This window comes from Cynocephalus volans, chromosome 10, assembly GCF_027409185.1.
Source record: "Cynocephalus volans isolate mCynVol1 chromosome 10, mCynVol1.pri, whole genome shotgun sequence".
Classification (NCBI taxonomy): Eukaryota; Metazoa; Chordata; class Mammalia; order Dermoptera; family Cynocephalidae; genus Cynocephalus; species Cynocephalus volans.
Window position 1 is genome coordinate 124776535 of NC_084469.1, and position 27523 is coordinate 124804057.

At 37.8% G+C, this 27523-nt stretch overlaps 1 pseudogene; it reads left to right on the forward strand.

Moving 5' to 3' along the window:
* The first annotated feature begins 10042 nt into the window (after window positions 1-10042).
* LOC134387708 (mediator of RNA polymerase II transcription subunit 28-like) lies at window positions 10043-10608 on the forward strand (annotated as a pseudogene).
* The last annotated feature ends 16915 nt before the right edge of the window (window positions 10609-27523 follow it).

Genomic DNA, 27523 nt, shown 5'->3' on the forward strand with positions numbered 1-27523 from the left:
GTGCTTCCCACTTTCAATTATCTCACCTAACAAATTTTTGGTACTATGCCATCCCCTGACTGAGTGATGCTATAAGAAATAAAAATAAAAGAGAATCATGATGCTGTTGGTATTCATGCTTTTGATGACACGACTCACCACATAACACAATAATAATCTCTTCATTATAAATTTCTTTCCAGTGGCAGTATTAGGAATTGTGCTTTTCGTAAACATTAGGAATTAGTAAAGTATTAGGAATTGGTTGTTTTTGTCACAAAGACAGTGTAAATAATTTCTATACTTGACTCTGCTACTATAAAATCACATAAGTTTGTGGTAAACTTTCTAAGATGTAATTTGAAAACTTGGACTTAGAAAATATACAGAGCTTCAGAGAATAAATTTGGCGATCAACCTCCCTAGTTTCATCATCTTTTTCTACCTATATTTTTTCACTGTTCCTCATTTTTAAAATACATATTTGTTTAGTTACATTTTTGGTCAATTTCTTATTCTCTTAGGACCACAGCTGAAATACAAAAGTAGCAAATATAAGAAAATAAAGAATAAAGGTTTCTGATGACTTGTAGCATCTCCTGATTTTGAGCCACTTCTTCCCTAAAATGCTTCAGGTGCAGAATATGAGATAATATGGTGGGTAAAGTCTTTGAAACCTTGATTGGTTTTAAAAGTAACACACTTCTATTATGTAGGGCAATATTCTCCTAAAAAAAAAAGAATTACACGCAATACAGAAGATGCCAGTTAAGTTGTTTTTAATTTGCTGGTGATTGACAAGGGGGGCCAAGAGGTCTTTCACTTTCTCTCTTGAAGGGTTATTAGAACAGCTGCTCACATACAGATTAATGGTCCGCATATTCCAGTCTCTTGTGGCTGACCAGCTGATAAGGCACATAATTGTCCTTAACAATTGGACATAATTTATTCCTGCCTTAGGTGGCTGCTCCCTTTAGCAATTAAAGCATAGTGACTGATGGGCCCTCTTATGTTATCCCAGTAATTTAGCTGAATCTGCTATTCTACTCATAATATGCAACATATCTATACAATGCCATAAAATTGTACCTAAAATAGTTTTAGCTCAGGAAATGCTCTTCTATTCTCATAAAATTCTTTTTTTTGTTTGTTTTTTTTTGTTTTTTTTTAATTTTATTTTGTCGATATACATTGTAGCTGATTAATGCTCCCCATCACCAAAACCTCCCTCCCTTCTCCCTCCCCCCTCCCCCCCAACAATGTCCTTTCTGTTTGCTTGTTGTATCAACTTCAAATAATTGTGGTTGTTATATCTTCTTCCCTCCCCCCCCGATTTGTGTGTGTGTGTGTGTATGTGTGTGTGTGAATTTATATATTAATGTTTAGCTCCCTCCAATAAGTGAGAACATGTGGTATTTCTCTTTCTGTGCCTGACTTGTTTCACTTAATATAATTCTCTCAAGGTCCATCCATGTTGTTGCAAATGGCAGTATTTCATTCGTTTTTATAGCTGAGTAGTATTCCATTGTGTAGATGTACCACATTTTCCGTATCCACTCATCTGATGATGGGCATTTGGGCTGGTTCCAACTCTTGGCTATTGTAAAGAGTGCTGCGATGAACATTGGGGAACAGGTATACCTTCGACTTGATGATTTCCATTCCTCTGAGTATATTCCCAACAGTGGGATGGCTGGGTCGTATGGTAGATCTATTTGCAATTGTTTAAGGAACCTCCATACCATTTTCCATAGAGGCTGCACCATTTTGCAGTCCCACCAACAATGTATGAGAGTTCCTTTTTCTCCGCAGCCTCGCCAGCATTTATCGTTCATAGTCTTTTGGATTTTAGCCATCCTAACTGGGGTTAGATGGTATCTCAATGTGGTTTTGATTTGCATTTCCCGGATGCTGAGTGATGTTGAGCATTTTTTCATATGTCTGTTGGCCATTTGGATATCTTCCTTAGAGAAATGCCTACTTAGCTCTTTTGCCCATTTTTTAATTGGGTTGCTTGTTTTCTTCTTGTACAGTTGTTTGAGTTCCTTATATATTCTGGATATTAATCCTTTGTCAGATGTATATTTTGCAAATATTTTCTCCCACTCTGTTGGTTGTCTTTTAACTCTTTTAATTGTTTCTTTTGCTGTGCAGAAGCTTTTTAGTTTGATATAATCCCATTTGTTTATTTTTCCTTTGGTTGCCCGTGCTTTTGGGGTCGTATTCATGAAGTCTGTGCCCAGTCCTATTTCCTGAAGTGTTTCCCCTATGTTTTCTTTAAGAAGTTTTATTGTCTCAGGGTGTATATTTAAATCCTTAATCCATTTTGAGTTGATTTTAGTATACGGTGAGAGGTATATTCTCATAAAATTCTAACAAACTTCATAAAACCAATGTTCTACCTGATTTTGACGAACTGCCCTTTCACTATAGAGTCAAGGCACGATATATACAGGTATCACTTTTTTTAGGAACATGTACTACTGATATTAGAAATTCACCAGCTCACACACACTTGACATGCAAGTTCATCAGCATAAGAAAGTGATGTCAGGGGAAGCAGTGATATGCAGAGGCATGGACTGTACCCCCTGCAAGGAACATTCAACCCTGAAGCATTCAGTAGACCCTGAATTGCTAGGGTACATCCTGGCTTCCCATCTTTTATACCAGAGAACAGTGGGAATCTTCCCCCAGGAAGAATAGTGAGACATCCCTTTTAGTATGTGTTATTTTCACTTTTTGAAAAATTAGGTAAGCAGAGGTAAAGTAGTGCTTGCAAAGGGAAGGCATGTTTTGTGAGAGATGTTAAACCATATATGTCTCTTCCATATTCTGCTAACCCACAAACATGCACACCATAGCTGTGAGTTCTTCAGATGTCTCAAGATGGAACTCCCATCATCAGACCCTTCCTCCCACTTTGAGAATGACCTCGAAACCTTTCCAAAGCTGTCTCTTAGGTCTCAGCATATCACTGTCTCTAAGTTAATTAAACTGTCTCTTAAGTCTCAGAAAATCACCAAAATTATATGTTTGCTATATATGTCAACTCTTAGCAATTCTTAACATCTCATAGAAATTAATTCCATAAGCAAAATACAATTCAAGGAAGAAGAATACTTAATTTTCCTTCCCTCTGACATTACCAATGAACAATTTAAAAAAAAAAAAAAGAGCAATCCTCACCATTTTTACAAACAGACATTTCTTCCTTAGTCATAGTATCTGGCTACAACAAAGGCTACTGCGAGGCTAAGGTTGATGTCACAAATCCTACTCACAGTAACAACTGTCTAGCTCTTAATCCTGTTCGTGACGCCAATTGTAAAGCTAGGCGACCACCCCAGTTGCCGGTAATCCTGCACCGATTGGGCCAGTGGTTGAGCTAAGGCTGTGTCTGGAGCTCCCAGACCCCGCAAGCCCATTCACAGACTGGGTCACAAACCCTTCACATGCCAGGCTGGGTCACCAGACCCCTTCACGCAGGTCTATGAGCTAGGTAACCAGCCACATGGTCATTGGAAGCTGCAGGTCTGGAAAAACATGGCCATGCAGGGCAGGCGCCTGAGGCAGTAAAACACCAGCCAAAGCACGCGCTGCTTTGCAGGTGCACTCACTCCACCCACACACACACAATGTTTATGGAACAACCCTATCCGGCCCTGAGGCATGGGGAGGTTGACCAAATTGTTCCATTTTCCCAACACATAGTAATTACATCATTCCAAACCCTGAAGAGAACCTCAGGAGGTTGTTTAATTGGTCATTTGGCCAACAGTAATCCTTTATTAAAAATCATATAGAAAAGATAAGTGGCCTATACCATGATACAAGATCTTCTGATTTCATTACCTTAAAAAGAAGCCACTGTGGTTTATATTCTTAAGAAGGTCTTTCCATTATTTAACCATCAGTTACAACCATAGAAATGTAAGAATAATGGCATATACCGTCAGACTATTACACACACATATAAAAACATATACATATGCACACACACACACAAAGAAGAGAAAGATTTTGAATTATACTGGTTTTCTTCATTGAACAATCCCATTTTATCCTTTTAAGTGCCTAGAAAATTATAGGATCAATAATTTTCCTGGTAATTCTTAATGACCTAAAAAATTCTTCCAGTTTATTTTTACTTTCTTTTTTCAGTTTTTTAAACATCATCATTAAAGTGTCATTTACATGCAATTAAATTTCACCCATTTTGAGTATACAATTCAATTACTTTTTATAAATTTATGGAGTTGTGCAACCATCACTACTATCCGGTTTTAGAACATTTCCATAACCCCAAAAAGATTTCTAATGCACCTTTGCTTTCAATCCCTGTTTCTACTGCAGCCCCACTCAGCCACCAATCTGCTTCCTGTCTATATAGATTTGCCTAGATGTCTACAAAGACATTTCATATAAATAGAATCACACAACACATAGTCTTCTGGGTCGGTTTATTTATTTATTTATTTATTTATTTTACTTACTAATGTTTTGAGGTTCAGTCACATTTTATGTATATCAGTAGTTAGTTCGTTTTTACAACTGAGTAGTATTCCATTATATAGATATATCATATTCTGTTTATCCATTCATCAGTTGATGAAAATTTTTATTGTTCCCACCTTTTGTCTATTATGAATAATGCTGCTATAAATATTCACATGCAAGACTTTAGTGAATATATGTTTTCATTTCTCTTGGCTAGATACTGAGGCTGGAAATGCTCACTTGCATGATATTAATATTTAACATTCTAAAAACTGCTATCCTATCTTACAAAGCAGCTGAATCATTTTACATTTCCTCCAGTAATGTTTCAGGGTTTCATTTTCTCCACATGCTTACCAGTGCTTGCCATTATCTTTTAATCATAACCATTCTAGTGGATGTGAAGTGTCATTTCATTTGGGTTTTAATTTACAATTTCCAATAACTAATTATGTTGAAACTCTTCCTATTTTCATTTTTATCAGCCATTCATATATCTTCTTTGGTGAAATGTCTATTCAAATATTTTGCCCATTTTTAGCAGTTTATTGAAGTGTTGTTTACATAATATACTGCTCATCCATAAATGTACAACACGATGGATTTTAGTATACTTACAAAGTTATACCACCATCACCATAGCTATTTTTAGAACATTTCATCATCCCCCCAAAAACTTTGTACCTATTAACAGTCACTCCCCATTTTCCTTATCCCCCAATTTTTAAGTTATTTGTTTTTTAATCAGTTATCAGAGTTTTTAGATATTCTTAATAGAAATTATTTATTAGATATATGATTTGCAAATATTTTATTCTAGTATGTTACTTATCATTTTATTCCTTTAATTCTGAAGTCAGATTTAACCTTTTTTCCTCTACGGATTGTGGCTTTTGGTGTCATATATGAGAACTCTTTGCCTGATACAAGGTCACAAAGATTACTAAAATTCTTGGCCTTATGAAAAAACTATTATGCTATTCTTCTGAAGAAAATTGAACCTCATAGAGTTAACTAACTTACTTCGGGTTTACAAATTAATAACTGCTTTGGTACTACATTTTGACTTTTCGTCTATAGAAAGACCATTAACAGGGACTTTCTTACCTTACAATTGCTTAATAACTACTTATTGAGTACTGAATATTTTAATTGAAGCCTAAGAGTCTAAAATTGATGTCTAAATAGCTGCTTCAGATGCAAGGAAATGGTACATATAATTAGTGCATCACCATCAACAGGAAGCAAGGTTTTTCTGTGGACCTTTGTAGAGCTGCCTGACTTATCACCATATACCTAATAATAAAAGGGGGGGGAAAGCACTTGATTTTGTTTAAAGGAATTTTTTAAAAATCAAGTTAAAAATTTATGGATTGTGTAATATTAGTACATTAGTTTCTTTTGAATTGACATTTTTGTATTGTGTGATAATTTTGCAATGGTTTATTAGAAAAAGTTTTAGCAACAATGCAATGAACAACAGAAGTCATATAAAACTGGTAGGCTGCATTTGAAAAAAAATAAGAGAAAATCTCTGGCAGTTATTTTCCTTCTAGCCTCTGAGGTAGGTAGTAATAGTACTTTCTTCTCTTTGCAGTTGTAGAGTAATAAAGTAAAAATAGAAAACATAGCAAAAGAAAAGCATAGTCAAAATGCTTTAATGGGTCCTTAAAGAAATTTGCTATTCGTGATTTTTCATTGTGTCATTGTGGTGTGCATTAGTGATATTTTTCTGTATGTATTTTATAACACTGAAGTCTACCAAGATTGAGGTTTTAGGGTGATAAGGCAGAGCATTGGGTAGTAATATGATAGCAAAACGATAACATTAAGGATGTCATACTTTCACATATTCATCGTAAGTTTCTGTCACTTGAGAATAGCCCGAACAGGTGCAATCTGGGTATGATTTTTCATAACCCCTTGCCAGGGTTGATTTTACTTGATTTTATAATTTTCATCAGCCATCTGTGAAAATTATACCTATCCATCCATCACTCTTCTTAGCTCAGCATCTTTACCTGTCAAACCCAAGAATTATGATCTGAATAAATGAGATCTACAAAGCAATTTACATTGTGCCACCAAGCTGTCCTAGGAGAATTCAATATTCAGACAATATTATCCTATAGAAGACTATAGTTTTGCTATTAGTAAATAGGAATTTAATCCTCATCAATACTAGTTATTCTGGGGAAAATCACTCTCAGATTCAGTTTTCTCAACTGTAAAATGAAAATGGTAGGTCCTCTTTCCTAGAAATGGTATATGCCTAAATAAAATTGTCTGTAATAGGCCTCCCAGCTGCAGACTGAATTGAAATCGCTCCTGATATGCAGGCATGCAAGGAGTGTATGGATTTCAGAGCGTATTGTGGTTAAAAAGGAGAGGACAATGGAATACAACTCCAGAATACATGGCCTTTGAGTTGCTAGAGAAGAGAGTAGGGAGCACCAGAGAGATACAACAGAAGGATGCAGAGCGAAGTTAGAGAGCAGTTCCTGCAGAGACAGCTTCAGGGTTCACAGGATTGTGGCTATATGACGTTATCTATATGCTTTTGAGTTTTTGCATAGCCCTTCTCAAACTCTCTTCTTCAAGAATGTCAGTAGATATTTTTGTAGTAGATATCACTGTATTATTTTATGTGCTTATCACTAAGCACAAAAAATTCACTTTTTAAGTTCATCTACATCAGATGCTTATAAAGCATCCCATCAACTAATGCTACAGCTTAGTTACTGAGTTTTGATCATGTGTGATAAAGCCTTTCTTAATTCTTATTGGTCCTCTGCCTTTGAGGTCCAGTCTAACTATACTTCAGTCTGTGATACACAGTGATAAAAGAACTGGTCACAGGGAATATTCCTGTATGTACAATACTACTTCTTGCATGATAAATGAGAGTAAACAAAATGTCACTGTTGCTAAGAGCAGGAACTTTACAATCAAATCCTCGTTTACATTCTGGCTACATGAATCTTGGCAATATTAATAGTAGCTAACCCACAAGTTTGTGATGACAACTAAATGAGATGATCCTTGTAAAGTACTTGGCAGAGTGTCTGATACATAGTAAGCATTAAAAAATTGCTAAACTTTCAAAGAAAATGTAATGTCTAGTTCAACTGATTTATCTGATCCAATTCTGCAAAACATAATGTGTTTCACTAAAAATAAATGAATATATATATATATACACATACATATATATATACACAAACACAAACACTTGTTTCACAGTTTACACAAATCAGACCTATATGAGCTAAATAGAAAAATCTACATGTTAAGACCACTGGATGCTCTATATTGTTGTATTGTGTTGATTTACCTTGAACACACTATATTCCAGGTAGACACCTCAGGGTTCCCACTGTACCTCCTATGAGGGGATGTTGCCCTCATGCCTGATGCTAATTCTTTCATCTATTCTCCCAATTTTATAGTTTACAACTTTAAGCAAATTTTGGTTCATTAATCGTGTCTTCCCCATGCATATCCAAATTTCTTCTTATAAATTGCATTTCTTCCACATTTGGATATTCTTGAGCATTCCCCAAATGAAAAACAAAATAATACCTTGCCCCCCACTGCCTACCCCCCAAAAGAAACCCTCAATCCTGGCTTCCCGCCTCACTTTCAATCCATCTTATTCCTCTCCTTTATATTCCAGTTTTCTGAAGTGGGTCTCCATCAGCGCTGGACCACCACACACATGCTGAGCACTGAAGAGGGGACATCCGCCAAGCAAAGGCACAAAAATATAAGAGTCAGTTACAGTGTATTCAGACTGAACTGTGCCATTAGATGACGTACAAGAAAGCTGTTCTAACTCCAGAATGCATATAAATTTTGTGCTGTTTTGAAAAATAAAATTTTACTTAGAATAACCTGTGAAAGAGCGGGCTCTATTGTCTTTTCAATACTGACAGGCAGTAAAGATCTTAATCTGATTCTGGCTCAGTTCTCCACTTGTTTGTCTCCTTTCATTTACCTGCCACAACCCCGTAATACTGCTTCTGACCCAAAATAAATCCACTGAAACTGCTTTTATCAATGTCCCCGATGCCTGCCTTATCACTAACACAAGTGGCCATTCTCCCTTAACTCACCTAATATCTCTTCAGAACATGGCAGTGTTGACCTGTCTCTTCTTGAAGTCTTCTATTGCCTTGATGTAACACTGTATTTCAGCTATGTTACAATTCTCTCCAGTCCCCTAGAGTTTCAGATACTTGGTTTTACCTCCTTTCCTTGGGTTTTTCACCATTGTGTTCCCAATGCACATTTATCCATCTCATAGTAGATAGCAGGTATCCAGGGAAGATAAATGAACATATTGCTGAAGGTGTGAATCTGATTCTCCAAGATGCTTCACCTTTTAGGCCTGTTAGACTCACTTATATCCACTGATTTTGTGTCATAACTCATCCCCTTATACACCCCTCACCTGGTCTTTGCAATTTCTGACTTTCTTCTCTTGCTTCTATACCCCAAAACATTTTTAAAGTCAAAAATTACATAGACATACAAAAATCAGTTGTGTTTTTATATGCTAATAATAAACAGTCCAAAAAGGAATTTTTTTTTAAATCCCATTTTAAATAACTTCAAAAGAAATAAAATACTTAGGAATAAACTTAAGCAAGAGGTGAAAGACTTGTGTACTAAAAACCATAACATATTGCTAATATAAATAAAATAGGACACAAATAAATGGAAAGACATCCCATGTTCATGGATTGGAGTACTTAATATTGTTAAAATGCCCATACTACCCAAAGTGATTTACAGATTTAATGCAATCCCTATCAAAATCCCAATGACGTTTTTCACAAAAATAGAAAAAAAAAAAAAAAGGCCTAAAATTCATATGGAACCACAAAGGAACTCTAGTAGCCAAAACAATTTTGAAAAGGGAAAACAAAACAGGAGACATCACACTTCCTTACTTCGAAACATATTACAAATCTGCAATAATCAAAACCATATTGTATTGACATTAAGACAGACATATAAATCAATGGAACAGAATAGAGAGCTCAGAATTAAACCCACATGTATATGGTAAAATAATCTCCAACCAGGATGCCAAGACTACACAATGGGGAAAGGATAGTCTCTTCAACAAATGGTGTTGGGAAAACTGCATATTCACATGCAAAAGAAGGAAACTGGGCCCATATCTCACGCCATACACAAAAGTCAATTCAAAATGGATTAAAGACTTAAACATAGGACCTAGAAATGTAAAACTTCTAGAAAAAACATAGGAACATAGGGAAAAAGCTCTATAACATTGGTCTTGGCAGTGATTTCTTGGATATGACACCAAATGCATAAGCAATAAAAGCAAAAAGAGACAGGTGGAATTACATCAAACTTATAGGAAAGGAAACAATCAGCAGAGTGAAAAAGCAACCTACGGAATGAGAGAAAATATTTGCAAACCATGTGTTGATAAGGGGTTAATATTCAAAATATATAAGGAACTCCTAAAACTCAACAGTGAGAAAGAAAAAAAATCTGATTTAAAAATGGGCAAAGGACTTTAATAGACATGTCTCCAAACAAAACATACAAATGGATTCCAAACGTGGCGGCTCCGCTGGGTGGTATGTTCTCTGGGCAGTCACCGGGGGCCCCGCCACTGCCACCGGGACTCCTGGACCAGGCTTCGCTTCTTCAGGCAGCACCAGGCATTCCAAGACCTTCTAACAGCGCCTTGGTGGTCGAGTTGGAGTCATGTTTCAAGGCTTGCTTTGCTTCCCTGGTGAGTCAGGACTATGTCAATGACCACAAAGAAATCCAAACTGGTGTTATCAGTGTATCCAGAAATTTCTGGATATTGCAAGGCAGGCAGAAAGTTTTTTTTTACAAAAAAGATTGCAGTTATCTGTCCAGAAACCAGAGCAAGTTATCAAAGAGGATGTCTCGGAACTACGAAATGAATTACAGTGGAAGGACGTGCTGGTCCAGAAGCACTTGACAAAGCTGAGGCATTGACAGCAGGTGCTGGAGGACATCAACTTGAAGTGCAAAAGGCCAGCTGAAATCCCTCAGGGCTCCTTGGCCTACCATGAGCCGGCATCTGATAATATCCCCGCACCTCGGAAGCAGACCTGAATAAAAGCCGAAGCGGTCTGGGGTATGAGGCAGCTCTGTACCCACAGTTCTACCAAACGTCCCCTCTTGTGGACATGGCATTTTGGAAGAACTCTGCCAGAGAATGAGTTAGTTTTAGTTTTACATGCCCACCTAAAAATTTTCCCTTATTTTTATAAGCTGTTAATTTCTTGATGTTTTATAAAATGCCTATAGCTTTGGTAAACCAAGTACACAAAGTTTATACTGTTAGTGTGATAACACAGATTATTTTTCATGTTTTCTTGCTGGTTTTTTAAAAAATTTTTTGTACAACTTTTCATCTCTTTGTGTGTTTCCGGTTGTGAGATTAGTTTGTATGATCTGAGGTAAAAAATTACAATAGTCTGAGAATGTGGGGATGAGGATTTTGGTTGTAAGCCTTTTATGAGAATTACCCTTCAATATGCAAATTTGCTGTGTTTCAGGACTTTGAACACCCTCAAGAAAAGGAATCTAATGCAACAATGTTTGTAATTCTTCCATAGCTCTCAGAATGAGGATATTTTGTGCATATATCAGAAGATGATCAAAATATCCTAGGTTAGTGTAATGATATTACAGTAGCATCCTTAGATTGATGCTGACTTTTATTTGGGGTAAGTTTATATTTTATGTTGTGTTTATTTACTTTTTTAAGGGGGAGGGGTGTAGTCAAAGCAGCGATATGCTGAATTTTGTTACATTCTGTTTTAACAAATCAGTTTAAGTAAAGGGACAGACTACTCTCAATAGCATAACACTCGGGACATAGGTGAGGTATGAGGGGTTAAAGTTTGCTCTGATGTCTGTCTTAGTTTTGAGTTTTGCTTATGTCATTTTTGTTTTACGTTTTGAGAGCAAAGACAGTTCCCAGTAAGGAAGGTTTTTGCTAAAAGATTTAATTCCAAGGGCCTGGGGCCTGGGATGGGAGTGATGAGCTGCAGGTGACCCTGAGCTGCTTAACCTCCACAAAGGGGATGGGAAGCTGGGGATGATATTCTATCTTCTTGTTAGTTTCACCTCAGATTCACTGTTGAGAAATACAGACCAGCATTGTTTCCGGGTCTCAATGGATGAGGTTTTCCTTTCTCTGTTTTATACAATCTCTTTTTAGATTACATCCCTTTACCCAAAACAAATGCTCCACTGTCTTCTGAACAGGCAGTACTTCTGAGGCTTGGTGTCTTGGCTCGTTTTGTTTTCTCCAGCCTTAAAGGCCCCTGCCCACATGCATTGATATACGCTCTTGTTCCTGGTCTGGCCTAGATGCCACCTGGTCCAAGAAGCCTCCCCACACCCTATCTGCTCCCTCCCCAGGACACAGGACTTTTTAATCTCTTCTGCCCTGGCTTGCTTCTCTCTTGTGGATTAGTCATTTGAATCTTGTCTTTGTGCCCTCGCTGCATTGTATGAGGGTGCTACAAAAAGTTTGTGGAAAAATAGAATTACAAGGTAATACGATTCTTTCCATGAACTTTTTGAAGTACTCTCATAAACCCATGAGAATTAGACATTACTTCTCTTGAATGTACCAGGACCATATATTATTTGTCTTTTATACATGATACTTATTACTCATTTTTGCTTGTGTTATGTACACTATATCTGGCACATGAACCATCCTGAGGCCAACAAATTTCCTCAGTGAGAATGTATAAGTTAAACAAAGCTTTTGAAAGTTATTTTTATTCACATTATATGACTTCAAGGTTGTTAACCTGGTCATTTCATGCTAATTAGAAGATCTGATTGGCAGCTTTACACTTCTTGATTAAAAACCTAAATGAACTGATTAGGTTTTAGGCAGCCTTTCAATAATAAAGGGGTTCTTGGTAAAAAGATTGGGAACTATTTGGTGCTTAGTGAAAATATTTTGAATTAAATCATGTACCAGTTATTGTCATTTCTTTATTAAATTCAAAAGTTTTCTGTCAAATCAAGAGCAGTTTTTTAATCTTAAAAAAAAAAATGTATGAATGGCCAACAGGTACATGAAAACGTGCTCAACATGACTAATCATCAGGAAAATGCGAACCAAAACCACAATGAAAACCTTATAACTGTTAAAATGGCCATTATCAAAAACAAAAAGCAGAGAATAACAAGTATTGTCAAGGCTGTGAAGAAAATGGAATCCTTGTTGTTAACTGTTGGTGGGAATGTAAAATGTTACAGCTGCTATGGAAAACAAAGTTTTCTCAAAATTACAAATAGAATTATTATATGATCCAGCAATCCCACTCCTATGTATATATCCAAAAGTACCTGAAGCAGGGTCTCAAAGAAATATTTGCACACTCGTGTTCATTGCAGCATTACTCACTACAGCCAAATGTAGTGAAGCATCCCAAATGTCCATTGACAAAGGAATAGATAAAGAAAATATCTGTCAGCCATAAAAACAAAGAAAATCTTGTCATATGCTACAACATGGATGAATCTGGAGTAAGCTATGCTAGTGAAATAAGCCAGTCAGAGAAGGACAAATGCTGCCTGATTCTACTTATACCATGTATGTAAAGCAGTTAAACTCATAGAAACAGAAAGTGGAATGGGGGTTCCAGGTCATGGGGGAAGGGAAATGTGAACTTGCTGTTCAATGGGTATAGAGTTTTAGTCACGCAAGATAGAAAAGTTGTAGAGACATGCTGTACAATATTATATTTATATTGATTAATATTTATATTTATATCCATTAATATTAATTTATATTTAACAATACTGCACTGTACACTTAAAATTTAAGAGGGTAGATCTCATGTGTTTTTTACCATTATAAAAAAATTATGTAAAATGGTATTGTTACAAATGCATACTCTAACTTTCCCAGAGCCTTTATTTCTCCTATAACCCTTTTTATTAGCTTATTTCATATTCTCTAGTGTGCCCCCAAGCAACTATTTCAATTTTTATATGTTAGTCTGTAACTTTGAAGCCCTCAAGAAGTCTTCATTTTTTTATGTTAAAAGGCAGTGCCATACGCTATGATCTTATCTCCCTCTCTATCAACCTTCACCTTCTCAATAAACTTTCATTACTTCCATCATCCTAAGGGATTTCTCTACAATAATTCCATGTCTTTCCACATGCTTGGAGTATCTCGATTGGCACTGTTCATCATCTTCATAGACAGGTGTCCCTTTCTTGAAAAGTCAGCTAGATGTTCGGCGGATGCAACTTCTACTCCATTTATTCTCCTATTTCTGGCCTCAGACAGCTGCCAGTCATTAAGAAAAGGTGGACTTTGTTTGTTCTCACTCCCTCAACATGTGATTCTTCCCGAATTCCTTCAAGTTTGATTTATATCCCTTTATTTATATACATAAAGTGTTTTCTTCAAGGACATCCTATTTAACTGATCTCTCACCTTTGGCTTGTTTTTATTTCTCTGCTTGGTTTATAAGTGACTTCCTGGTGTGTAACTACTTGGTCTTTGAAATTTAAAGCAACGATATGTATCTTTAGTAGGAATAGATAAATGGTAATTTGGATCATAACCCACAACCAGTTTCTAGAAATATATCTCAAAATTCTCGAAGGGATTTAAAAGAAGAAAATCACTGTTGCATGTAAATGGAAGCTCATTTAATAAACAGACTAATAATTTGAATGACAAAAGTGGTTAATTCAGGATAGAGAAACATGTTGCTGACACCTAAATTATGGCAGTGAGTAAATACATCAGAATAACATGAAAAACACTAGATGGATTTAAATATGTTGGAGAATTGGGCTGCCCATTAGCACATGAAATTTGACTCGGAAAGCTATAAGCAAAATGCATGTATTTATATATTTCTAATATTTGCCTGATGATACAATCCCCACAGGAGATCCAGCAGGAGGTAAAAACAAGCCAGAAGAAATCCAGGGTCCATCAATATCAACTTTGCTGCATTTTTTTTAAAGCAAGCCTCATGTTTAATTTTTTTAAGATAAAAAAAGGAGAAGAGAGCATGTCAAAATAATTTCTTGAGTTCCAGTTTTAAATACATCTGAGACATATAAAATCACTCATCTTTACAATAAAAAATTCTGGTTTTTAAAAATATTTGTTATAAAATGAGAACAATCTAAAAGAGAAGGAAGAACAAGTAGGTATTGCATAATTTAAAAAAAATAATTAAAGAATTGATATTAAAGTATAACTGGGCAGAATACAGGCTCCCCCTTTTCCATGAGTTTCAATGTTATGTAATATATTTAGGAAAATATAATGCGATTTCTCAAAATTTATCAAGTGGCCATTAATCTGCTACAAGAAGTTCTGTTGGTTTTGTTACAATGAGAAATGGGGTGTCTTGTACATTCTTCAGAAGCATTGTTTTCCCATATTAGTAAAAAAGCTGGAAATCAAAGCCTTGCAAAATCAGCTCCAGCCTTCTTTCCCCATTTGAGTAGCGCCTCCTTCCTTCCACACAAAGCCTCTTGTTTGCTCCTACTTCTCTGCTGCCCACTTTATTCCTAGTTCTGCCATGCCTAATGTCGATCCCATTTCCTGTCATTCCTTCCAGTCCCCATCTGACTCATCCAAATTCTCATTCTTCAACACTTACATCAATTTCCTGTCTTTTATGAATCTTTTCCATTAGTCTATGGAAAAGTCTTCCAATAGCCTATATTGTCCTTTAAAAAAACAAAACACTATTTACCTCTTATTTTCTGACCTTGTTATTGGATGTTTAATCAAATCCTAGAGAGTCTGTGTTCCTGAGGCATTCTTTAAAAGCAAGTATGTGCCCTGTATCTTTGCACCCAGTAAATTATACATATGTAAGAAGTGCTCAATATTTATCAAAAAATGAAAAAGTGAACATGTGAATGAGTGAATGTAAGTCGAAGCTTGTATGTTGGTTTTTCTTTGGAGATAGCAAATTAATATTTACTTCTATTTCTGTTTAGTTGCCCATGAAAAAACAGATTGTTGAAAAATGTCAGTAAAGCAATTATTGCAAAAAAGAGGAAGAATGATTATAGACAACACTTCTGCATAAATTTTAGGAAATAATTACAAAGGAAAATGCCACCCATAGACCAAGTAGAAATAACTTCATATGTAAATGTAAATAAATAAGGGGCTGCTCTGGATTGATGTCCTCCCAAAACTTAGTCCCACTATGACAGTGTAAAGAGGGTGAGAAATCCCTATTATGGTAATTGAAAGGGGCCTTGAAGAGGTGATTGGACTGTAGGACCATGCCACAGTAAATGAATTAATAACAGTGGTCAGGGGCAAGGTTCTGAGGGTTTTAAAAGGAGAGCACATGAGAGTCTCTTTCTGTTCATCCACTTTCTGACATGTGAGACCCCCTGCATTGCTGCAAAGCCACCATGAAGAAGACCCTCAACAGATGTGTTCCCTGCACTTTGGACTTCCCAGCCTCTGAACTGTAGCAATTAATTTCATTGTCTTACAAAGTACCCAATTAAAAGTATTTTGTTACAAGCAACAGAAACATACAAATACAGGGGCCCAGGCAATCCATATTTCCAATGATGTATCTTTTTTTCTATGACATGAAATTCAAGTAATCTTTAAAGTTGCATATATTTAAACATTTTCTCACACCAGCCAGGGCAGTGAATTTGGCATCCAATGTGTAGGAAGTGATCAGTACATAATTGCAAATGCCATTCAACTTTGGTAGCTTCACAATTCCACTGCTGCCAAGGAGTAAAGCAGAAACACTCTAGCTTCCTGCAGTCAAATATACCTTCATATTACCATTAAATTGAATATGATTAAAAATACAATTAAATGCTCTATCATTTTTAAAAGAAAATTATTCCTGTATCAAGTTTTGCAATGGCCTTTGGCATCGTGCAGTAAAATTGGACCTTAAAATAAAATCACAATTAAATGAAAAACTCAGATTAACAGACGATTTTCATACTTCAAAATTTCACTATGTATATTTCTCCAGTGACCTTTCTAATCACAAAGCCTGAAAGGATAGTCAATTAAGTTTATGTCCCAAGGCCCACATAAATTTTTCAGGCCCAAAACAAATGCACTGTGAAGTTCATAAAATCAACTCCTGGTAGCAGGGAGTGGGTAGAGAGAAGGTAGCAGTTAGTCCTTGGTCCTTACGTGATCACTGACTTAATGATGTTCAGATCTGCATGAGAATGAAGGACCAAGACAGGCTGTTAATGCCTTCTGATATTGTGTATCTACCCCAACTTATTTCAGTATCAGCACCCAAAAGCATAGTGTGGCCCCATTTCTAGTCATGAAGTTTACAAATTCATGGGTATATATCCTCTCCTTGGTAATTCAAGTGAGGCACAAGCACTCATGAAATACTAATTACCCTTTTGATACAGGCAGAGGTATGAGAGATCTTCAAAAAGTTCATGGAAAAATTCGTATCATCTTTTCTTAAAACTTTTTTTTTTTTTTTGTGGCCCTTTACCAATTTCTCCCTAACCCCCCTTACTTTCATCTTTGCCTACCTTTGGTGGCCTCAGTTCTGTTCTCTCATTTTGAAAGTTCAAGGAGTTACTGTGATTGTTGCATCTATCTTTCTTTCTTTTTTTTTTTTCAGCTCCCACTTAGGAGTGAGGACATGCAGTATTTCTCTTTCTGTACCTGGCTTATTTTACCTAACATAACTTTCTCTAAGCTTGTCCATGTTGCTTTGAATGGCAGAATTTAATTCCTTTTTGTGACAGAGTATTATTCCATTATGTGTATATACCACTTTTCCTTATCCATTCATCCACAGATGGACATTTAGGTTGATTCCAACTCTTGGCTATTGGAAATAGAGCTGCAATAAACCTGGGAATGCAGGTATCCCTTCAACGTGATGATTCCCATTCATTTTGGCTTACACTCAGCAGCAGGATTGCTGGATCCTATGGCAGTTCTATTCGTGGTTGTTTGAGAAACCTCCATACTGTTTTCCATAATGACTGCACTAGTTTATAGACCCACCAACAGTGTAAGATGGTTCCGCTTTCTCTACATCCTTGCCAGCATTTGTTATCCTCTGTCTTTTTGATAATGGCCATTCTAGCTGGCATGAGATGATATCTCAAAGTGGTTTTATTTTCATTTCCCTGATTAGTGATGTTGAGCATTTTTTCATGTGTCTGTTGGCCATTTGTACGTCTTCCTTTCAGAAATACCTATTCAGATCCTTTGTCCATGTCTTAATTGGGTTACTTGTTTTCTTTACTATGAAGTTGATTGAGTTTCTTATATGTTCTGGATATTCATCCCTTGTCAGATGCATGGTTTGCAAATATTTTCTCCCATTCTATAGGTTTTCTTTTCCCTCGGTTAACTGTTTCTTTTGCTGTGCAGAAGCTTTTGGATCTGTTTTTTCTTTTGTTGCCTGTACTTTTGTGGTTTTATTCATAAAGTCTTTGCCTAATCCTACTTCCTGAAGTGTTTCTCCTGTTTTCTTTTGGGAATTTTATAGTTTCAGGTCTTATATTTAAGCCTGTTATCCATTTTGAGTTGTTTTTGGTATATGGTGAGAGGTACCAGTCTAGTTTCATTCTTCTGCATATGGATGTACAGTTTTCCCAGCACCACTTATTGAAGAGGCAGTCCTTTCCCCAATGTGCTCTTGTTTTCCTTGTCAAATATCAGTTGGCTGTAACTAGTGGTTTAATTTCTGGGTTCTCTATTGTGTTCCATTGGTCTCAGTGTCTGTTTTTATGCCAGTACTACGCTGGTTTTGGTTACTATACCTTTGTGGTATAATTTGAAGTCAGATACTGTAATGACTCTGGCTCTATTTTTTCATTTTGCTCAGGATTGCTTTGGCTATTCAGGGTCTTTGCTGTTCCATATGAATGTTAGGATTGTTTTTTCTATTCCTGTGAAGAATGTCATTCGTATTTTGATGGGGATTGCATTGAATCTGTAGATAGCTTTGGGTAGTATGGACATTTTCACAATATTAATTCTTCCAATACAAGAGCATGCAATGTCTTTCCATCCTTTTGTGTCCTCTTTAATTTCTTTCAGTGGTAATTTGTAGTACTTGTTGTAGAGTTCTTTCATATTCTTGGTTAAGCTGATTCCCAGGTATTTTATTTTTTTGGTAACTATTGTGAATGTTCTTGCTTTCTTGATTTCTTCTTCTGCTCATTCATTATTAGAGTATAAAATTGCTACTGATTTTTGCAAGTTAACTTTGTATCCCACAACTTTACTAAAATCATTTATCAGCTCTTAAAATTTTCTTTGTAGAGTGCTCAGGCTGTTCTATACATGGGATCATACCATCTGCAAACAGGGACAATTTGAATTTGCCTTTTCTAATCTGGCTGCCCTTTCTTTCTCTTCCCTGACTTCACTGGCTAGTACTTCAATACTATGTTAAATAGGAGTGGTAAGAGTAGGCATCCTGGTCTTGTCCCTGTTCTTAAGGAACAGGATGATATTGATGGCAGGTTTGTCACATGTGGCTTTTATTGTGCTGATCTACTTTCCTTCTATATCTAATTTGCTGAGAGTCTTTATCATGAAGGGATGTTGAATTTTGTCGAATGCTTTTTGTGCATCTATTGAGATAATTACATGGTTCTGTCCTTGATTTTGTTGATGTGGGATATCACATTTATTGACTTCCATACGACGAACCATCCTTGTATCCCTGGTATGAATCCCACTTGATCGTGGTGTTATATAATTTTTTGGATGTGTTGCTGTATTTTGATTGCTAATATTTTGTTGAGGATTTTTTTTTAAATTTTATTTTGTCGATATACACTGTGGTTGATTATTGTTGCCCCTTACCAAAACCTCCCTCCCTCCTCTCTCTCCTCCCTCCCCCGCAAAACGTCCTTTCTGTTTGCTTGTCGTATCAACTTCAAGTAATTGTGGTTGTTATATCTTCTTCCCCCCCCCCAGTTTTTTTTTTTTTTTTTTGTGTGTGTGTGTGTGTGTGTGTGTGTGTGAATTTATGTACTAATTTTTAGCTCCCACCAATAAGTGAGAACATGTGGTATTTCTCTTTCTGTGCCTGACTTGTTTCACTTAATATAATTCTCTCAAGGTCCATCCATGTTGTTGCAAATGGCAGTATTTCATTCGTTTTTATACCTGAGTAGTATTCCATTGTGTAGATGTACCACATTTTCCGTATCCACTCATCCGATGATGGACATTTGGGCTGGTTCCAACTCTTGGCTATTGTAAAGAGTGCTGCGATGAACACTGGGGAACAGGTATACCTTCAACTTGATGATTTCCATTCCTCTGGGTATATTCCCAGCAGTGGGATAGCTGGGTCATATGGTAGATCTATCTGCAATTGTTTGAGGAACCTCCATACAATTTTCCATAGAGACTGCACCATTTTGCAGTCCCACCAACAATATATGAGAGTTCCTTTTTCTCCGCAACCTCGCCAGCATTTATCGTTCAGAGTCTTTTGGATTTTAGCCATCCTAACTGGGGTTAGATGGTGTCTCAGTGTGGTTTTGATTTGCACTTCCCGGATGCTGAGCGATGTTGAGCATTTTTTCATATGTCTGTTGGCCATTTGTATATCTTCCTTAGAGAAATGCCTACTTAGCTCTTTTGCCCATTTTGAATTGGGTTGCTTGTTTTTTTCTTGTAAAGGTGTTTGAATTCCTTATATATTCTGGATATTAATCCTTTGTCAGATGTATATTTTGCAAATATTTTCTCCCACTCTGTTGGTTGTCTTTTAACTCTGTTAATTGTTTCTTTTGCTGTGCAGAAGCTTTTTAGTTTGATATAATCCCATTTGTTTATTTTTCCTTTGGTTGCCCGTGCTTTTGGGGTCGTATTCATGAAATCTGTGTCCAGTCCTATTTCCTGAAGTGTTTCTCCTATGTTTTCTTTAAGAAGTTTTATTGTTTCAGGGTGTATATTTAAATCCTTAATCCATTCTGAGTTGATTTTAGTATATGGTGAGAGGTATGGGTCTAGTTTCATTCTCCTGCATATGGATATCCAGTTATCCCAGCACCATTTGCTGAAGAGGCAGTCCCTTCCCCAGTGAATAGGCTTGGTGCCTTTGTCAAAGATCAGATGGCAGTAAGTGTGTGGGTTGATTTCTGGATTCTCTATTCTATTCCATTGGTCAGTGTGTCTGTTTTTATGCCAGTACCATACTGTTTTGGTTATTATAGCTTTCTAGTATAGCTTAAAGTCAGGTAGTGTTATGCCTCCAGCTTTACTTTTTTTGCTCAGCATTGCTTTGGCTACACGTGGTCTTTTATTATTCCATATAAATGTCTGGATAGTTCTTTCCATTTCTGAGAAAAATGTCTTTGGAATTTTGATGGGGATCGCATTGAATTTGTATATCACTTTGGGTAGTATGGACATTTTCAGTATGTTGATTCTTCCAATCCAAGAGCTTGGGATATCTTTCCATCTTTTTGTATCCTCTCTAATTTCTCTAAGCAGTGGTTTGTAGTTCTCATTATCGAGATTTTTCACATCCTTGGTTAACTCAATTCCTAAGTATTTTATTTTTTTGGTGGCTATTGTAAATGGGCAGGCTTTCTTGATTTCTCTTTCTGCATGTTCACTATTGGAGAAAAGAAATGATACTGATTTTTGTGTGTTGATTTTGTATCCCGCTACTGTGCTGAAATCATTTATCAACCCAAGAGTTTTTTGTAGAGGTTTTAGGCTGTTCGATAAAAAGGATCATGTCATCTGCAAACAGGGACAGTTTGACTTCATCTTTTCCAATCTGGATGCCCTTTATTTCCTTCTCTTCTCTGATTGCTCTGGCTAGTACTTCCAACACTATGTTGAATAGGAGTGGTGAGAGTGGGCATCCTTGTCTGGTTCCTGTTCTTAAAGGAAAAGCTTTCAGCTTTTCCCCATTCAGGATGATATTGGCACTGGGTTTGGCATATATGGCTTTAATTATGTTGAGATATTTTCCCTCTATACCTAACTTATAGAGGGTCTTTGTCATGAACGAGTGCTGAACTTTATCAAATGCTTTTTCAGCATCTATAGAGATGATCATATGGTCCTTGTCTTTGACTTTATTAATATGGTATATCACATTTATTGATTTGCGTATGTTGAACCAACCTTGCATCCCTGGGATGAATCCCACTTGATCGTGGTGAATAATTTTACATACGTGTTGCTGTATTCTGTTTGCTAGTATTTTAGTGAGGATTTTTGCATCTATATTCATCAAGGATATGGGCCTGTAGTTTTCTTTTTTGGTTATATCTTTACCTGGTTTTGGTATCAGGATGATGTTTGCTTCATAGAATGAGTTTGCGAGATTTGCGCCCGTTTCGATCTTTTGGAATAGTTTGTAAAGAATTGGTGTCAATTCCTCTTTGAATATTTGGTGAAATTCTGCTGTGAATCCATCTGGTCCTTGGCTTTTCTTTGTTGGGAGCCTTCTGATAACAGCTTCAATCTCCTTTATTGTTATTGGTCTGTTCAAATTATCTACGTCTTCATGGTTCAGTTTTGGGAGCTTGTGTGTGTCCAGAAATTTATTCATTTCCTCCAGATTTTCAAATTTGTTGGCGTATAGTTGTTTATAGTAGTCTCGAATGATTCCTTGTATTTCAGATGAATCAATTGTAATATCGCCTTTTTCATTTCTAATTTTTGTTATTTGAATCTTCTCTCTTCTTTTTTTTGTTAGCCATGCTAATGGTTTGTCAATTTTATTTATCTTTTCAAAAAACCAACTTTTTGATTCATTGATCTTTTGTATTGTTTTGGGGTTTCAATTTCATTCATTTCTGCTCTGATCTTAATGATTTCTTTCCGTCTGCTAACTTTAGGTTTGGATTGTCCTTGTTTTTCTAGTTCTTTAAGGTGAAGTGTTAGGTTGTTCACTTGCCATCTTTCCATTCTTCTGAGGTGAGCATAAATTTCCCCCTTAATACTGCTTTTCCAGTATCCCACAGGTTTTGGTATGATGTATCATTGTTTTCATTAGTTTCAAGAAATTTTTTGATTTCCTGCTTGATTTCTTCTTGGACCCCTATGTCATTAAGTAGAATGCTGTTTAATTCCATGTGTTTGTATAGTTTCCAGAGTTTTGTTTGTTATTAATTTCTAGTTTTAATCCATTGTGGTCTGAGAAAATACATGGGATAAGTCCAATTCTTTTGAATTTACTGAGACTTGATTTGTGACCTAATATGTGATCTATCCTGGAGAATGATCCATGTGCTGATGAGAAGAATGAATATTCTGAGGTTGTTGGATGGAATGTTCTGTAGATATCTGCCAATTCCAATTGGTCTAGAGTCTTGTTTAGATCTTGTGTTTCTCTACTGATTCTTTGCCTAGATGATCTGTCCAATATTGACAGTGGGGTATTCAGGTCCCCTGCTATTATGGTATTAGTGTCTATTTCCTTCTTTAGGTCTAATAGAGTTTGTTTTATAAATCTGGCTGCTCCAACATTGGGTGCATACACATTTATGATTGTTATGTCTTCTTGATGCATCAGTCCTTTTATCATTAAATAGTGTCCCTCATTGTCTCTTTTTATGGTTTCCAGTTTAAAGTCTATTTTGTCAGATATAAGAATAGCTACTCCAGCTCATTTTTCTTTTCTGTTTGCATTGTAAATCTTTTTCCATCCTTGCACTCTTAGTCTATGTGAATCTTTATGGGTGAGGTGGGTCTCTTGTAGGCAGCATGTAGTTGGTTCCTCCTTTTTAATCCAGTCAGCCAGTCTGTGTCTTTTGATTGGGGAATTTAAGCCTTTTACATTAAGAGTTGTTATTGAAAGGTGTTGATTTATTCCTAGCATTTTATTGGTTGTTTGGTTGTCTTAGGTGTCTTTTGTTCCTTGCTTTCTGATTTACTGTTTGGTTTCTGTGTTTGTTGGTTCCTTAGGTTGTAGATAGTGTTTTTGTTTGATTGTTTTCTCCTCATGAATGCCTTTTTTGTTATACTAGTGGGTTTTGATTTTTCTTGGGTTTTTATGGCAGTGGTAGTTATTTTTCAGGAACCAAACCCAGTACTCCCTTGAGGATTTCTTGTAAGGGTGGTCGTGTGGTAGTGAACTCCCGCAGTTTTTGTTTGTCTGAGAAATATACTATTTGCCCTTCATTTCGGAAGGTTAGCCTTGCAGGGTAGAGCATTCTTGGCTGGCAATCTTTGTCTTTTAGTATTTTGAATATATCATCCCATTCCTTTCTGGCTTTTAGGGTTTGTGATGAAAAGTCTGGTGTTAGCCTGATTGGGGCTCCCTTATAGGTGATTTCATGCTTCTCTCTTGCAGCTTTTAAGATTCTCTCTTTGTCTCTGAGTTTTGCCAATTTGACTATAACATATCTTGGAGAAGGCCTTTTTGGGTTGAATACGTTTGGAGATCGTTGAGCTTCCTGTATCTGAAGATCTGTGATTTTTTCCTATACCTGGGAAGTTTTCTGCCACTATTTTGTTGAATATGTTTTCAATGGAATCTCCGTTTTCCTCCCCTTCTGGAATACCCATGTCTCAGATATTTGAGTGCTTAAGGTTGTCTGATATCTCTCTCAGATTTTCTTCAATGTCTTTGATTCTTTTTTCTTTCTTTTTGTCTGCTTGTGTTATTTCAAACAGCCCATCTTCAAGTTCAGAGGTTCTCTCTTCAACTTCAACAAGCCTGCTGGTTAAACTCTCCGTTGTGTTTTTTATTTCGCTGAATAACTTCTTCAGTTCCGCTAGTTCTGCTACATTTTTTTTCAAGACATTGATTTCCTTGTACATTTCCTTTTTCGGGTCCTGTATACTTTTCCTCGTTTCATCATGATGTCTAGCTGAGTTTTCTTGAATCTCATTCAGTTTCCTTAGAATTATCACTCGAAATTCCTTGTCAGTCATTTCAAGGGCTTCTTGTTCTATAGGATCTAGAGTTTGAGATTTATTAACTTTTGATGGTGTACTTTCTTGATCTTTTGTATTTCTGGTATCTTTTTTTTGATGTTTATTCATTGTGGCAGGGGGTTTCACAGTCCACCGTTTTGAGACTATTGACTAACTAAGATGTTGCTGTGGTTGCCAACTTGGTATGGTTACCTCCGTGACTGCTCAGTTGGCCTCTAGTGCCTTGTGTGTGTGGTTGCCTCAGGTGTTGGGCCCTCCGGGGAGCCACCTCTCTGGTCAGCTTGGACTCTGCTGGCCTGCTGGATCACGGGGCAGTACTGCAGGGTGTGTGGTCTCTGCTGAGCTTCCACTTCCCATGCAGGACTTCTCCCTGTTCCGTGCGCTCTGGCCCGGGCTGCTGGATCACACAGTGGCGGCCGCACAGGGTGTGTGGTTTCTGTCGAGTCTCCGCCTCCCCGGCCGGATGTCTCCCGGCTCTGTGCGCACTGGGCTGGGCTGGGACGTTTTCTTCTGCAACCCTCGTCTATCAGCTGGGCCTTCAAGACCCTGCTCGGCACTGCCTCACCCAGGAAGTCTGCCAGGTTTCTCCTAGGCGCAGAGAACCGGTCGTTCTGTGTGTCTTTGTAGCACTGTGTAGATTTTTCTCAGGACTTATCACCTTCCTCTTGGTATCGTGGTTATTTGTGTACTTGTCTTATCTCCCACACCAGAGCATGAGCTCCTCGGGGGAGGAGCCCGCAGCACACGGTTCACCTTTGAATCCCCTCGGTGCGGACCGAGTCCGGTGCCCGCCCGCAGTCAGCTCTCTAGCAGGTTCACGCGACCTCGGGAACTCTCCGACCACACTATTCCTAACCAGAAATCAGTTAGGTGTTTTTCTGAACTGGTGGCCGCAGAGATGGTATCTGTCTCCCGGTAACAGGAAGTTTACCGGGGCCAGAGCCCAGGGTATGGTGGAGCGACAGTCAGCCCAGCCTGTACTTCCTTGCCCTCCCGACGCTGGCCGGGGATGCCCCACACCACCAGCCCCACCAGAGAACCGCGGAGGGAATGGGAAGGGAGGCCGGCCCGCAGGCCCCGGGAAGCCCCACGCCGGGGCAAGCAAGTGGGAAGGCTCAGTGAGGAGCTGAGCCGGGCAGGAGCCGCCACCACCTGAGAAAATGGAGGCAGCTCCAAGGCCGGTGAACAGCCTGGTGGGGCCAGCGGAAGCCGGGCGGGCATCTGCTCCCCAAGCAGGGCCGGGCCAGGGGTCACAAACTGTGCTGTGCCGGGTCGGGCAGCTCCCTCTCTGCCTCTGCGTTGTCGCCATCCCCGTTCTCGGCTGCCACTGCCTCGGGCTGCTCACTCGGTCCTGCGGCGCAGCTCGGGTGCTCCCAGGAATCTTCTTTTATGCCAGCCTGAAACCTCAAATCCTGAATAGGGCAGCTGGCCGCCTTCAGCACGGCCCTGGCCTCCGGGATCCTGGCAGCATCAACAGCTGCCCCTGTGCCATGTTCCCTGTTTAGAGACTTGCTTTTGCAGCTAAGAAACAGTTCTTTTCCTGCTCCATACTTCAAAGCTGTTGCCTGTAAATGAGGCAGTCTCTCCTGCCAAGGGCAAAGTGGCGGTCAGCCCCCACGACCGGCTACCAGCAATGGTCCTCCGAGAGATTTCAATTTTAAAGCAAATTCCTGTCCCAAAGGAAACTTCTTAAAATTTTCACCTTCTTCTTTTCCAAACTATCCAGAAAAGGGACTTGTCCAGAGGGACCAAGTGAAGGTTTTCTGGCTGCCTGCTATAGCTTGCTGGTGATTTAGGCTGGCTCCTGCCATCCCGGTGGCACCGCTGCTCCCCAACTCTCTCGCTCCACACTCTGTAGGTAGTTCGGGGTCTAGAAACAACCCCAGCAGCAGCACCTTTCGCGCACACTGAGGGCGAATGCTGGACCTCCCCGACAGGGGCTCTCCTCCCGCCTTCGTTCCGACGCCGGCCCAGCGGGAAAGCAGGGATTTTTGCATCTATGTTTTCAGAGATATTGGCCTGTAGATTTCTTTTTTGTTGTATCTTTATCTGGTTTCGGTATCAGGCTGATGCTGGTCTTACAGAATGAGTTTAGGAGAATGGCCTCTGTTTCAAGTTTTTGGAATAGTTTGAAAAGAATCAGTATTAATTCCACTTTAAAAGTCTGGTAGATTCAGCAGCAAAGCCATCCAGTTCTGGGCTTTTTGTTGTGGGATACTGCTGATTACTGCTTCAGTTTTGTTGCCTGTTATTTGTCTGTTCAGGCTTTGTAAGTCTTCTTGGTTCAGTCTTGGTGGTTTATATGTGTCCAGAAATTTATCCATTTCCTCCAGGTTTTCAAATTTGTGGCATATAGTTGTTTGTAATAGTCTCTAATGATTCTTTGTTTTTCTGTGGTATTGGTGTAAGTCTCTTTTTTCATTTCTGATTTTTGTTATTTGGTTCTTCTCTCTTCTGTTTTTGGTTAGCCTAGCTAATGGTTTGTCTATTTTGTTTATCTTCTCAAAAAACCAACTCTGTTTCATTGATATTTTGTATCATTTTTTAGTTCTCTATTTCATTTAGTTCTGCTGTAATCTTAATTATTTCTTTTCATCTACTAAATTTAAGGTTGGATTTTTCTTGTTTTTCTAGTTCTTTGACGTATAGCATTAGGTTGTTTACTTGAAATCTTTCTATTATTTTTATGTAAATGTTTATTTCAATAAACTTCCCTCTTAGTAGTGCTTTTGCAGTATCCCACAGGTTTGGTATGATGTGTCTTCATTTTCATTAGTTTTGAGAAAGTTTTTGATTTCCTGTGTAATTTCTTCTTGGACCCATAGGTCATTCAGGAGAATGTTGTTTAATTTCCACTTGAAATTAGTTCAGTTTTTTAAAATTTGTTGAGACTTAATTTGTGATCTAACATGTGTTCTATCCTGGAGAATGCTCCGTGTGCTGATGAGAAGAATGTATATTCTGTACTTGTTGGATGAAAGGTTCTGTAGATATCTGCCAAGTCCAATTGTTCAAAAGGATTGTTAAATCCTTTGTCTGTTGATTTGTTGCCTAGGTGCTCTGTCCAGTGCTGAGAGGGGTTTTCATGTCCCCTATTATTATCAT